This window comes from Thermobia domestica, chromosome 10 (genome assembly GCF_964235325.1).
Source record: "Thermobia domestica chromosome 10, izTheDome1.hap1.1, whole genome shotgun sequence".
NCBI lineage: Eukaryota > Metazoa > Arthropoda > Insecta > Zygentoma > Lepismatidae > Thermobia > Thermobia domestica.
The window spans coordinates 255,155,682-255,170,583 of NC_137463.1; the positions used below are offsets into that span (position 1 = coordinate 255,155,682).

At 35.7% G+C, this 14,902-nt stretch overlaps 1 long non-coding RNA gene across 1 annotated transcript in view; it reads right to left on the reverse strand.

Moving 5' to 3' along the window:
* Positions 1-14,902, reverse strand: part of LOC145663166 (uncharacterized) — a 663,151-nt gene that overhangs the window by 83,118 nt on the left and 565,131 nt on the right. The gene's annotated exons all lie outside the window — the stretch shown is intronic.

The following is a 14,902-nucleotide window of genomic DNA, read 5'->3' on the forward strand; positions in this document are numbered from 1 at the left end:
GAAAAACATACACACAATTAAAAAATACAGGGAAAATTGTTACAAACTGCTTTGTACCTTAAATAAAGTATTCAAATGTTCATTTGTTTTGCAATTTTTGTGTATATAAAGCTACTTAGAAACGTTTTTCGTTTGTATATCAGTGTATGTTGATTTGTATATGTCTGCGAGGATTATTATTTCACGGTTTTTAAAAAAGTCGTACAAACAAATTTACATTACAAAAGAAACCACAGGTGTAACTGACGAATCAAAAATTCAAGAGTAGTCATTCGCTCTTGTGTAAAAAAATGTATCCTGCTAGCACGCTTAATTAAACATTCATTGGCATTTTGTTTTACGATTACAATCACAAAACATTTTCCTACAAAGGAAAAGTTTTCAAATTTGACAGAATTGTGTTTTGTATAATGCTTTAATGTTTAATTCCTTTATTTGTCTACAATTATTGTAATTTTAAAGTTATACATATTTCATTCTATAAACTATGTTCATTTTAGAGTTCTAAACGATGTTATGCATAACCATCGAAGTCTTATTTGTGTCCGTTCGTCCGTGTCTGTCTCTCTGTCGACAGGTATGAGAGCAAAATTCTGAGATCGAGCAAAACAGTTCCCTAATATGGATTTAGTGTTCAAAGAATGTGATATCATACCCATCTTTATCTCTTTATACCATTTCCATTTTTAATGTTGATCCACAGTGAATTTCATTTCACAGTTGTGAAAGTATGATGGACTGTCAATCTATTGTATCATATGATGTATTAACGGTAATGTTTTATTGTAACAAAGCCTCAGCCTTGATAGCACTTGGCAGCTGGAACATGAATGAACACGTCATTCAATAACATAAACTGCCAGATGCACGTCTATAAAAAAATGTGGGAAATGTGGCTCAAAGGTAAATCAGTGGAATAAAACATGAATACAAATTCATTTTGAACGAAATGGAGCAGATTAGAATGGGTGTTAAAGCAATTTGAAAATATTTCTAAGTCAGGTGTTGTCACTGAACTGTTTCGGAGTATGTTGTATCTTCGTCAGTAGCTGGAAGTCTATCCTTGTTCTCCTAGATGTTGTACGTGAAGTAATTTTGATCGAAGTTCTTGTGTGCCTCGAAACAAACGGTTTTATTCTAAGAAGGAGACACGAACTACACTTCTTGTCCCTTCTTATTTCTACATAAGGAAACTCCTTGGACCCTCCTCTTAATAACGTGTTCGTAATGTCAAAATGAAAGGTAGTGAGGTTGAATTATAGACCTCTTTACTGGGATATTAACTTCAAACTCCTTACGTAGTTTTACTCTCTGTGGAAATGGAAGTCGGAAAGCCAAACCTCAGTAAACAGCAATAACATTGACAATTTTTAACTAAGAAATAATCGCAGACGTTGTGTTATTATAAATCTCTAATATCGATTACATCGTTGTTCCAAACTTAAAGAGTGCAAGGTGTCAGAGATTAATTCATAAAATAATTAATATATGTGCAATGTCGTGAAATACAGTTTAAAGAAACGATGAAGCCAGGAAACGTTGTTTGATAAAAGTATAAAGTTATTCAAAAAGCGCGCCAGTTTAGTTACGTCAAATTATGTACTTTATTTTTTCAAAACACACTTACAAAATTCATAAACATGTTTATCATACATTTCGATTTCAGGTATGGTGAATGACGTCCGGCCTATGACCTCCTCTACTGCGCTGGCAGGCAATAACTCTGTTCGTGAAATTCGTTATGATTGCCTGACAACGCGATGTTTTGTTCAGAATGACCACTGCAGATACGCCCAAGACTTTTAATGTTCACTGTCGAACCCGTTTCAATGTACGTTTTCATAAGTTTGGGAACTGTTGATTCATTCGGTGCTTCATTTGGCCAGAACGCGCGAAGTCACCTGATAGTTGCTGCATAACTTTCTCCGTTCTGATAAAAATGTTTCCACAATTAGCACACGTTGCACTATAGTGAATTGCTCCATGGCAAGACACAAACTGAAGAAATGCGAGAAATTCAGACTAAGGCGACAATCGGAATGTTTGTGGGTAGAGCAACAATATAAAACAATGTCGGCAACCAAGAAACAAAAATTTGCCACACGATCCAAAACTGACGCACTTTTTGTATAATCCTGTAGAAAAATAAGAAGTTGCATAAAGAAAAAAGTGAAAGTAATCTGCTATTGCACTTATTTAATAAATAAAAGCTTCACATAGACGCTGTTAGGAAGCTTCACACTACATGAGCAATGTCTCTTCATAAAAAAACAGGAAAGAGCTTCCTCTTGGCTAAGCGGTTAGCGTACTTGCCTTTATCGTGAGAGACCCGGTTTGATTCCCGACGGAAGCTTGTGTGGTTTGAATCCCACGTTAAGATGTAGGTCCATGTCTCAAATAGCCTCGCTACTGAACGCGACGTATCATAACTGGATGTAAACACTCTAAGAAGTATCATCAAGAAAATAGCATAAAATGCTTTGAGACTTTAAACCATATTGCAGTCTTTATATTCTAGTGAAAATATTAACACAATCGATTTACATTGCTCTTTCTCTCTTTTTCTTTCTTTTTATTAAAATGCTTACTGTATTCTCATATATGTCTTTTACACCAACAATAGAGCATATACCCTGTGAAAAGTTTAGGACTACAGCACTACCTCTGACTCATCTAACTTAAAATATTATGACTTTACTGTAATTATCTGGTGAAAAAGATTGCCATCCATTTTGCTGTAAATGCAGAGGTCGTTTTTGTATAACCTCTGTAAAATCCTAGTGGTCTTTTACTATTACAAAGAAATATCATGTTCCTATGACATGATTGCCTTACAAGAAGACATAAACTACTTTTTAGGCTGGTGTGAAATGTGGCACTTGAAAGTTAACAGCAAGAACTATGACAGTATTACCATTACTCTGAAAAAGCCTCCTGTTTCCTCCGAATACCATTTTAACGATTTCCCTATAACACATTCTGCTAGCCACAACGATCTTCGTGTCATCTTTCGTTCGAAACTTATGTTCTCTTAACCACATCCCCTCAATAGCTAAGAAATCAATGCATATGTTAGAGCTACTTTACCGATTCACTGAATTACGCACCGTGGCATCATTAGCAACATTCTATGAAACACTAATAGTTCCCGAGATTGAATACTGCTCTATGACATGGGCCATGACTGTACCTACACATCTCTCTGGACTTGCATCCATTCTCAATTTCTTTATTGCTATTGTACGCTATCCTGTTCCTGCACTTCGTATATTACCTAATGAGAAACTCTTGCGATATCTTTAAGATCAGACTCCGAGAGTACGCAGAAATGACTTTGACCAGAAGTTTCTTTGTAAGATAGTTAATGGGAACTTAAGATCGGAAACTCGGGAACTTCAAGAACTATCCTTACGTGCCCCTTTTCACATAACCTGAATACCCATATACAGTGGCGTATTTAAGGGGGGGGCTTCCGGGCTTAAGCCACCCCCGAAATCTTACTTACTATAGTAAAGTATATGAAATATCTTGCAGAATTTTAACATTTACAGGCAGCTCCCCCCGAAAGATAGGAAAGCCCTCCCCGAAACAAAATCGTAAATACGCCACTGCCCATATATTTCATCTTGCCCACCGGAGGATGACAATTATAGAGCTTTGTCTTTCACAGAATACTGAACTATTATAATTATCTGTCAACTGATGTGGACATTTTCTTTCGAACTACCGGGTGTTTGAAAAGTAATTAAACGTGTGTTCGTCAAATAATATTATTTTTGCACTCTTTGTTGATACTGTTGTTGATATGTTATTTTTAATTATTTCTCATTTCCCCCCTGTTTGTTAACATTTGCCTGTGTAAACTGGCAGAATTATGCTGTATCTGGGAATTTGTTCAATAAATAAATAAATAAAATAATAATTTTGCTTTGCTTTTCATAGAATCGAGGGTAGCCTTCGTTACATCGAATTCGAATTATTATCGAGACTTTATTGAAAGACAGTATTCTTGCTGAAGTAAGTGTGAAATTTGTAAAATTAAAAAGTTTACTAAGCTTTCTACACATATAATACGATGAAGCCACAGTTTCAACGAACTTGATTGTACAGATTTTATTGTGATTACTTAGTGAAAAACACTACACGTTCAGCCAGTAGCGTAGCCAGGATTTTTGTTTGGGGGCTTTAGTGTTGTTATATATATATATATCGGGTGTTCTAAAAATGGTGACCACGGACCACAGAGCATTATTCTATGTCAAAATAAAGCATAATAGCGCTATATATATTTGAATGCCTTTCGAGTCCTCGTCTGGAGACACAAATTGCACTATACGGCAACGTCGCAAATAAAGAACCATAGATTAGATCTACCAATGTATCAAATAGTTACATCGATTCTTTCCAGATGGCATCTAAAGTCGATATTAATTGACATTAACATCACTTATTGTAATAATGGATTCAACTGCTTGTTGTATTCGTAGAGTAATGCTAATGGCTCTAAGTTAATCTGCTACTTTGCCACATTGTGAAATTTTGATTTCCCATAGCGGCTGAAGGAGGTCACGGAGGACATATCATCATATAATATTTTCGCTTTATTTTGGCTTGTAGAATGGTTCGTGGGCGCCATTTTAAAACACTCGATATATATATTATACATATATTTTTTTAGATTAATGGATATGCGTTTGTTGTGCTAGATTTATTATTATTATTATTATTATTATTATTATTATTATTATTATTATTATTATTATTATTATTATTATTATTATTATTAATAATAATAATAATAATAATAATAATAATAATAATAATATCTTTCTCTGTAGTACTGGCTTCTTCAGATATTTCTTCGTTGTTTCTCGATTGCTGTTTTGTGCACATTTTCTTCGCCAAAATTAACACCACACCGCCTACTAATTGGTAGGAAAATGTTTACCATCCTCTTAGGTGTTGATCAACACAAATATTCCCTATGATTTACAGTTCCCGAGATATGGCTCCTTAAATCTTCTGAAATCGGAACTATTTTTGGCCAATATCACTGGAACAGTAAGATATAGAGAGATGATATTGGTGTTAATCAATACCTAAGAGGATGGTAAACATTTTGGTACCGATATTAATTGGTGGCCCCAAACGACCCAGCCCATCTCCAGCTTTACGTTCCAGCCATTTATCTAAACCGTTTTTCAGGTCTTTCCCTGAATTAATATCTTGTTTAGATTTTTCTGCATTGTTTATTTGGTTTCATTGTTTGCATATTTTTCTCACCGAAACTAACACAATTGCCTTTTTTTCGCTTAAACTACTTTTGAAAACATTTTCCGAAGTTTTGCAATTGCAAAGTAAATTTTTATTTCGACAGTCTAAACACATCTAACTCAAGCAAATCTTCTGAACTACTCTAACTGATCAAACATCAGAGATTGCGGTGACATAGCCACACGCTACAAGACTTTACTATTATATTCCACAATCTCCTGTTAACATTTTCCCCCAAATATTTTTCATCTGAATGAAACCAAAACAAGAAAGGAAAATCTTTATTTTTACTCCTTCTTTCTTTCATCTCTTGTAGGTTAAGGAAACTAGCTGCTGAGCATTTATCCAAATCAATCGATCACCACTTACTTTGATGCCAATTGCGGCTAGAAGTGACTGGCATTAAGCGGAGGTTTTCTGTTGCATTAATCTTATTGGGAACGGCTGTCAAAGATTCAAAATAGACTATGATAGATTACGTGTTTTATTGTTTTTATCAAAGTCAATGATTTCTTGGGCTCAAATATCTCCATTCCCTCATAGCCCTTGAACTAAAGTAAAGATTTTTTTCGGAACCTGCTTTTTTGATTAGAAAGGAACTGATTCTTTTTTAGTATTGACTGCCTCAGTCTGCAAACTTTGGCTTTGGGTCAAAGAATACACGTAAAAACTGTGGTCTTTGCTATGTCAAACAGTAGAACAATACGTTTAAGGTCACCATACGCATATAAGCTCTCTTCATTCTCTTCTCTTTGAACACCAGGGATTCTTGTAAAACTCGATTTCCATATACTAACGATTTAAAACATTTTTAAAGAATAAAGACGGCTTTGACGAGCACAGCTTGTCTAGGAACTGTTTAATGATTTTGTTTTGAAATAGAGTACATGAAAGGTAAATGCTATTTGTTCCAAGAAAAAAATACAAACATCAAAGTACCAATGTACATTGTCGGAACCCTTTGTGGGGAGAGCGACCCCTTCCCTATGCCACTGCGTTCAGCAGTAAGTACAGAAATTGCTTTTCTGTATCATTTGTGAAATTAATGAATTGCCCTACTTTTCGTAAAAGGCAAGGTAGTCGCCTTCTCATCGAGCTTAAATTACCGATACTACTGAAATATGGTATTCAGGTTGACGTAAGTATAAAGGTGTTTGCCACTTCCGAGTGTGAAAGAAAAAAAGGAAAACCAGAGAGAGAGAGAGAGAGAGAAACAACTTAAATGTTTCACAGCATAAGAATTCGATTAATAGAATCTTCAGCTCCTAGGTATAAAATAGGAACATTTTATGGTAAAACTCGTACTTGTGTTTAAAGAGAGAAAATTGGTAAAGCTAATGTAAAGATTTCCTGTTGAAAGGAAACTGTCACTGCTTGAAACGATATTTCTCAGCTGAATTATTAATGAGGACACGAACATTGAAGCCTAAAGCAGGTAATAAATGGATTGGAAATCTAAGATAAGTTATTTTAGAGAAGAAGGCAAACTTACGTGTTCAACTAAAAAAGAAAATGAATAACTTTCTGCCTTCTAAAAAGAGAACTTGAATGATATTAGAACTTCAGAAGGTTTCGGGATAGGGGCCCGCCTACGTAGGGAATCCACCGGGCCCGGTCTCCCTCTCCTCTCAGAAGTTAGAAATTTGACATACATTTGTACACTTTCTTAGTAAAACTTGAGTTAAGTTGAGTTGATTTTAAGTTTAACGTCCCGTTCAGCAGCAGTCTGTATGATATATGGACATACTGATTAACATGAAATCCGAACCTCAGGAGTTCCCACCGGAAATCGAACCCGGATCTTCCTCACCAAAACTCGTATACTAACAACTTAGCCACGAAGGAGCTCCACTTAGTAAAGCTATACTAGTTTATCTGAGAATTGATTGATGTAGTATAAAGGTATGATCTTATACTTAATCTGTATTTTTCTTTCCTTAAAATAACAGTATAGTTCTATCATTTTTTCTGAAAATAGTACTTTACAATTACATACAGTATGGCGCTAAATTCGTTGTACAAAAGCAGAGGAGTGATTTCTGAGAGTAAAACAAAAACGTTCCAATAAACATATGGCGAAAACCCCATCGTTTACGTGTTATAGGCTGCCGAAAACATGAAAATGGAATTCTAAAGGTCCATAGCTCCAAAACTATGGGACCTACTGTAGTCGGGTCAAGACTTCCCTTAGGAACTAGTATGTGCTCTATCCAAAAATACATGTTTTAGAATTCTAAGGTACTCAGGCAACAATTTTTATGGAGGTACTTGGGGAGTACTTTATATCATAGGCCCGTAGTCAAAGTCCCTCTATAAAAATTGTTGTGGAAGCACCGCAGGATTCTGAAACACGCATTTTTGGATAGGGCACATACTAGTTCCTAAGTGAAGTCTTGACCCGACCAAGGTAGGTCCCATAGTTTTGGAGCTATGAACCTTTAAAATTCATTTTTTCATGATTTTGGCAGCCTATAACACGTAAACGATGGGGTTTTCGCCAATGTTTACTGGAACTTTTGTTTACTTTTTTGTTTGTTTTACTCTCAGGAATCACTCCTCTGCTTCTGTACAACGAATTCAGCGCCATACTGTATAGCCATTTCGGATGCAGAATAATATCAGTTCTATTCTACATAGATGAAGTGTTTTGTAGAATTGAACAACTCCCGCAACGTTTGCTCGCTTCCCAACAACAAGTTCTGAGTGAGTTTCTGTTTCAAAATGACAAGAAAATCCCAATTAAGTGTCCGCCAAATGTAGGAAATATTGACAATATACCTTATATTTTTACAGTGGAGTTTTATTTATTAACTTATAGGGTTCGCAAGTAAGACAATCTCTTTTAATTAGTGTAGTTTTAGATGTTTGCAGGGATCCATATAGGCGTTTCTAAGTGTTCAGTCATAGATGACAATCTGTCCGAATACCATCAATCATGTTCTATGGGACGACGTACTGTCTGCGATTGCCCGACAGGTTACTTTCCCCAGCAAAATACTTCATTGTAGTGTATAATGCTCATTTTATTCCACTGTTATTGGGACACTTCCACAAGGTAGAAAACTGTGCGCACCCTACGAGAAAAAAAGTGATGCTTCAGGCGTAAAAACGAAGAGTAGTCTATTGGGCTGGCATTCATATTCTTGACTGGAATGTCGGTGATGGGAATAGCACGAACAGTCATGATATCAAGGGATGGTTCGGAAATAGTATAAAACCATCTGAGTTGTAACCCGGGGCATTTATCCGTCGTGGTTCAACCTGGGTTAAAATTATTCATATTTCCGCACTATTACTTTCATCTCTCCGTTTGTTCAAAGTACCCCCTAGGAAAAATGTTTCGAAGTCATCAGTCACCAGGGATATGGGTCTAGCTTCAATACGTATACAGAATGCCTGCAATGATTTGGTTACAGTGATGATTTCAGGTGGTGCTCATGGGAAGAATTATCCTCACAGTTACGAGATTTCTGCTGGATATATCTCCAATGTGCTCAATGTGCATTACAAGTATTTTCGCGGTACTATCCTCTCCTCTGTATATTGGAAACCTTTTCTTCGGAGAAATTCTTCTGAAATCACCGACGCCTTGTTCTCATTCAATACCATCTTGTTGGTGCCAACTTCATTCACTTTGAGGATGTGCGTTGTTGTAAATAACAGTTTTTTTTCTGGTAATGCGCAGCATTGATTTCCACATTTGTTGGCACACAGCATAACTTATATCTTTCTCTGCTACGAAATCCTCAGCCGCAAGAATAAACCCCTTTTCAATAACTTTCGGTCCTTGTAATAAAATTGCTATACCGTGATGTACAGTACTCTTTTCACTCGGCCTATATTGAAACCTATCAGCTTAGTATAATATAAGACTCCATGATGCCATAGAATTACTGCAAGAAACGTAAGTTGAGAAATGGAAGTACTGTGTGAAAATTTAAAAACTTTCTTTTTTAAGTTTAAGAATGGTAAAATATATATCCTGGATGGGGAAATATGATTAAAGTCAAAGCGGGAGACAAAGTGCCTAGTAAAGTAAAGGCTGTACTCCATTCGGGAAAGAGAATGAAAGTTAAAAGGTTTGGTATAGCGGTAAAGCCTCTACACTTTCTTGATTTCGACACTGATGGAAGTTGATGTCTGAGATTGAGGAAGATGTTGACTAAAACACTTCCTTTTCTCAGTTGAGGCCACATTTCATTTAGAAGGTGTTGTTAACCGGCACAGTACTAGGATCTGGGGGTCAGAGAATCTTTAAGCTGTGTTCGAGACCATCCGAGGCAGCACTAAGCTGAACGTGTGTTATGGTCTTATGCAGTGGCGGCGGTTGGACGTTAAAAGTGAGGGGGCAAGACATGATCTGAACAATTGTATGTCAATGTTAGATTTCCTGAGTGTTTCTAACACTGTTTGATGAAAGATTGTATAACTAATAGGATACTATCTTTTTTCACTTAAAATACCGCATATCGTATTTCTATTTTATTAAGTAAATTCTTAAGAGCAATACAGGTAGGTATTAACCCTTTATACTCTTATACAATGAAAGTGTAAGAAGAGATTTGAGTTCTTGCTTATGAACATCTTAATTTTCTGTCTGGAAAATTCTGAGATTAGATTATTTATTAAATTTGCAAAACAAATAAATAGAAGGGACAATATTAATCATAGTAATGGATAATGACGCTTGTTTTGCAGAAGATATATTGAAACTAGGAATTAATGAACAACTTGTACTTTTAATTCCACATATGCCATTAAAGGAATGTTTTTACTCTTAGAAAATGAAATACAGTAAGTACTGCAAGCATATGCTACGACATTTAAAGAAATATGCAATTGCAATATTAATTGCTTTGAACTGCAATTAAAACGCAATTTCTGTAGTTTTCTTAACTCCACGCGAAGACAAATAACCAATAGGTACTCATGCAATGGCATATATATTGCACCATTATTTCTATGAAACAGTAATACATACAAAACCTTTACCAGGGTCCACATTCTGGAAAATAAGTGAAAGTCAGGGAAAGGTAAGGAAGTAAAAATGTATCAGGTGAAGTCAGGGAAATGGCAGGTTGGTTAGGGAAAGTCAGGGAAAAATCGATTTAGGTCCATTGTTCAATTACTGAATTTATGAAATAGGGTTGATTTCTTTACTGTTACTGGATGCAAAATGTAGTGTTCTCTGATATAGATGTTGAAACTAATTTTCTGCGAGAAACACATCTAACTGCATCCTGGCATATTTGCTCAAAAGGGTAGACGATGTTCTAGAAGAATTGCATGGTGCCAAGAGGATATCTGAACAAGTGGCTGAGAACGCGAAGAAGCAGCATCTCCAGCTCACAGTGAAAGCTCAGACTGAAAAATTTAAGGAACACTCGAGTGAATTCATAGCCAATGACAGAGAATGTATTGGACTTGATAAGTTTTTTACTTAGTCTTAGGAAATGGGAAGAACTTCGTTGACTTACGGTCAGTTATGAAATTGTGTTTTAACTTCTTTCACGGAAACGCATTTTTTGAAAGTGGTTTCACAATAAATAAAATTCTCATTGTTGAGAACTTACAAGAAGAATCTCTGGTGGATCATATATGATTCTATGATGAGAATAAGTGGACCATCAGGATTAATAATTACAAGAGGTATGATAAATTCACTGAGAAGTTCAAAGAGACAATATCAGTTGTATCTGGAAAAGAAAAGAGAAATAAATGCTGGAGACGAGAAGAGGAGGGAGAAACGGAAGATTCAGCAACAACTAAAGGTGTTGGAGGAAGAAGAATAGAAAATTAAACTGCGGAAACAACAAGAAGGATATTCAGATCAATGAAAAGAAAACTATGCGAGAAAGGATGAAAAAAATTCTAAATGGGTTGCATTTAACAACTGCACCAGCAAAAGTATGTGCTACATAATGTGTGTGTATATGTTTTTTTTTTAATAATCAGTAAAATCATGTATGAACTGTTTATTACTATAGGCAATATTATAATATTGTAATTGGTATTATAATGTGTATTTTTTTTTCATATCTTAAGTACTCTGTATACTGCACACTTTCGTTTCTAACAATTTGTGTAATATGTAGGCCTAATCAATATCGGCCTAATGCACATGTTTGTAAATTTACATTCGTTTGGAAAGAAAAATTAAAAAAAGAAAGAAAGAGAAGCGGAAGAGAACAAGGTCAACTATTGGAAGTGTAGAGGCTAGAGTTTCTTTCTTTTTTCTATATTTTGAAGTTATTCAGGGGTCAGGGAAATCTGGAATTTTCGTCATGGAAAGTCAGGGAAAAGTCAGAGATTTTTCTTTCTCCAAATTGTGTGAACACCCTGTTTACATTTGCAAATAAAACTATATAAATTAGGGCGTCACTTCAAAAAAGTGGGGGGGCAACTGCCCCCTCTTGCCCCCCTAATCGCCGCCCATGGTCTTATGAACAATAAAAGGTGTCTTTTCTTCAGTCAGTGAAAAGACAATCAGAGCCAATATCTATTTTGAAATGTTGCAGTTATTTGTAGTGCTACAGATTCAGGATATTCCGGACTTAATTTTCCAACAAAATGATGCGTCACCTCATTGGCGTTAGATGTCCGTGCCTATTTTGGATACAACACTTCTGAGATCCAACAGTCCCAGCGACCAATATCTCTGGGAAGATGGATCGGGGGTGATGGTCCCATAAACTGGCCTCCGCGATCACTGGATATAACTCCACTGGATTTTTTCCTTTGTAGTTATGTCAAGGATCAGATTTATCAAACACCAGTAAACGACATTCCAACAATACGGCGCAGAATTACTGAAGGCATAACATACATACGTTGAAATCGTAAGGTTGACCAACACATGGGATGAAATTGGAATATTGCCTGAGTATGCTTCGGGCAACCAAATGATCACAGTATATAAAATATATATACATTGTGTATGTAAAATCTTGAACATGTTGCATGCAATTCAAGATAAAAAGTATTTGACTATGTATCATATTTTATGTCTTGTGAATGTCTGAGACAAACTATATATATATATATATATATATATATATATATATATATATATATATATATATATATATATATATATATATATATATATATATATATATATATATATATATATGTGTGTGTGTGTGTGTGTGTGTATGTTTGTGATAAATTTTTACATAGAAAAGAGCCACCAAATGTTGTATACAGATATATCATCTCTAGATCTAATTGCGTGAGAAGCCATGATTTCGATTTCAAATCGAAGGGGCACCCTCGGGTAAAATGTATGCGGAAACAGGGGTAAAATTGAGATAGGAACGCAAGGGAACGTCGTACCTCCACTTCGAAAAATATCTATAGTGTTCCCCACTTTCTAAAAAAATACAATGGGCAAAGATAGGCACGGGGGGTGGCGTGACGTCATGCGTCCCTTTACCTTTTCAGATTCACTTTTACCCCTGTGCAGAAATTTAAGTAAAGTACATATATGTACCTTGAATTATATTGCCTGTGAAGTAGCAAGCGAACAGTTTCTCATGTGTTACAAGTTGCATATCTTTCAGGGGTTTGAATTCTTTTTGGATTACTCTTATTCTCCCGTGCGAGGAATGGGTTATTTCAGCTAGTTTTTAAATAACAAAACCTACTTAATCACCTTCCAAGTTGTCTCCAACTGTTCCGTATATTATCGTCTCAAGGGTTGACAGCTACTGAAGCTTCTAATTCTAAGCAGGTTTAAAAGTGGATTTGAAAAGGTAGGGGCACAAATGTCTTTTTCGCCGACCCCCGTACCTGTCTTTGACCATTGTAGCTTTTCAAGAAGTGGAGAAACGCCTTCTATATTTATGGAAGTGGGGAACTGCGTCACCCACTTTTACTCTTGACTGTAAGTATGTTCCTGATTATCGATTCCATTGAATTAATTGGCTATAACTACAGCTCAAGTCTCAATCAGTACTCTGAATCAATCCCGGATGAAAGAATAACTCAATTCTAGATAATAATTATTGTTCAAACAGAGTGTTCTATATTTCAAAGTGAGCCTCTAGATATGACAAATATAACATGTCAGAGACATAACAAATGATTTATGAAGCTCAGACTTTAATTTCAGAGATAGAAATGCGCAATTGTTAACATGTTTTGATCATTTATTTTCTAAGACAGCGGATTTATCTCTATGAAGCTTGAATTGATTTTATTCGCGTTGTCTACCTTACTATTTTTCATTGTAGGCAACGTGTTCACTAGATGACTCTTCGTCTCGCTCTTAGAGATAAACACAGAATTCTAATCCATCTCCTTAATCAAGTTCCAAGCAATACATTTTTCAATTGCACTTAATTCTGGTGTTTTAGATTCAAGTATAATAAACACACCACTGGAAACTACATTAAAAGAATGCGAAATTACCGTAATTGCAAACATTCTTTTAATATTATAGTTCACTAGCATCAATTACCCGTTTCTCTGGTTTAAAATGAAAATTTAAATGCACAACTCCGGATATCATGTGTTTGGTATCCGTGAAATAAGGTGCGTGAACTTGACCCCCCCTCACTTGACCCACTAACGATAAAATTAGTGTCAATCGTTAGTGCATCGTTAGTGCTTCTTAGTGCGCCAACCCCTAACGTTAGTGCTTCATTAGTGTAAGAGCTTCGTGAAGTATGATGTTTTCGTTTTTCATAACATCGATTTAGACGGCATCGGAAAGATCACTGTTCATCTCAGCGACCCCGAAAACGATGTATTCGACTCTAATATCAGTCATTTTCGATCATTTTTATATAGGATATCTCTCTCTACCGCCTGTGGCAGGGCTCAATTTGGTTTTAAAGGGGATGGGAAGTGTCACTGTTCATCTCAGTGATTTCAAAAACTATGGGTTAGATACTAATATTGGTTATTTTTGATTATATATATATATTCCCCTTCTCTTCCTCCATGTTGCGAGGCAAAACATTGGAAGTGTTACTGTTCATCTCAGCGACCCCAAAAACTATGGATTCGACACTAATATTGGTCATTTTCGATCATTTTTAAATATATCTTCCACTCACCCAAGTTGCGGTGCTGAATTTAGATTTAATCAGCATCAGAAGTGTCAAGGTGCATATCAGCAACCGCGAAAATTATAGATTAGACACTAATATAGGTCGTTTTCGATCATTTATAAAAGTTCCTCTCCCTTCTTCCACTCCTAAGTTGCACCGTCAAAGTGATATGACAAAACTATCTCAGATCTGAACCTCATCTATGATAAAAATTTCATCGAGATTGGTCGGGTAGTTGAAGAGTGATGAAGTCACAAAGACAGTTACTTTCATTTTTTTGTATATATATCTTCCTACTCCCCATTCCCTAAGTTGCACCGTCAAAGTAAAGTAATTAAAACCATCACAGACCTGAACCTCATTTATGTTGAAAATTTGATAGAGATCGGTTGGGTGGTTCAACAGTTATTGAGTTTTATTTATTTTCATATATATACATCTGCCTCTTCTCCTTCCGCCCCGAGATTCTACCATCAAAGAGAAAATATAAGAAACTTTCCAATCCTGAATCTCATTTATGTTGAAAATTTGATTGCGATCGGTCTGGCGGCTCAAGAGTTATTAACTTATAT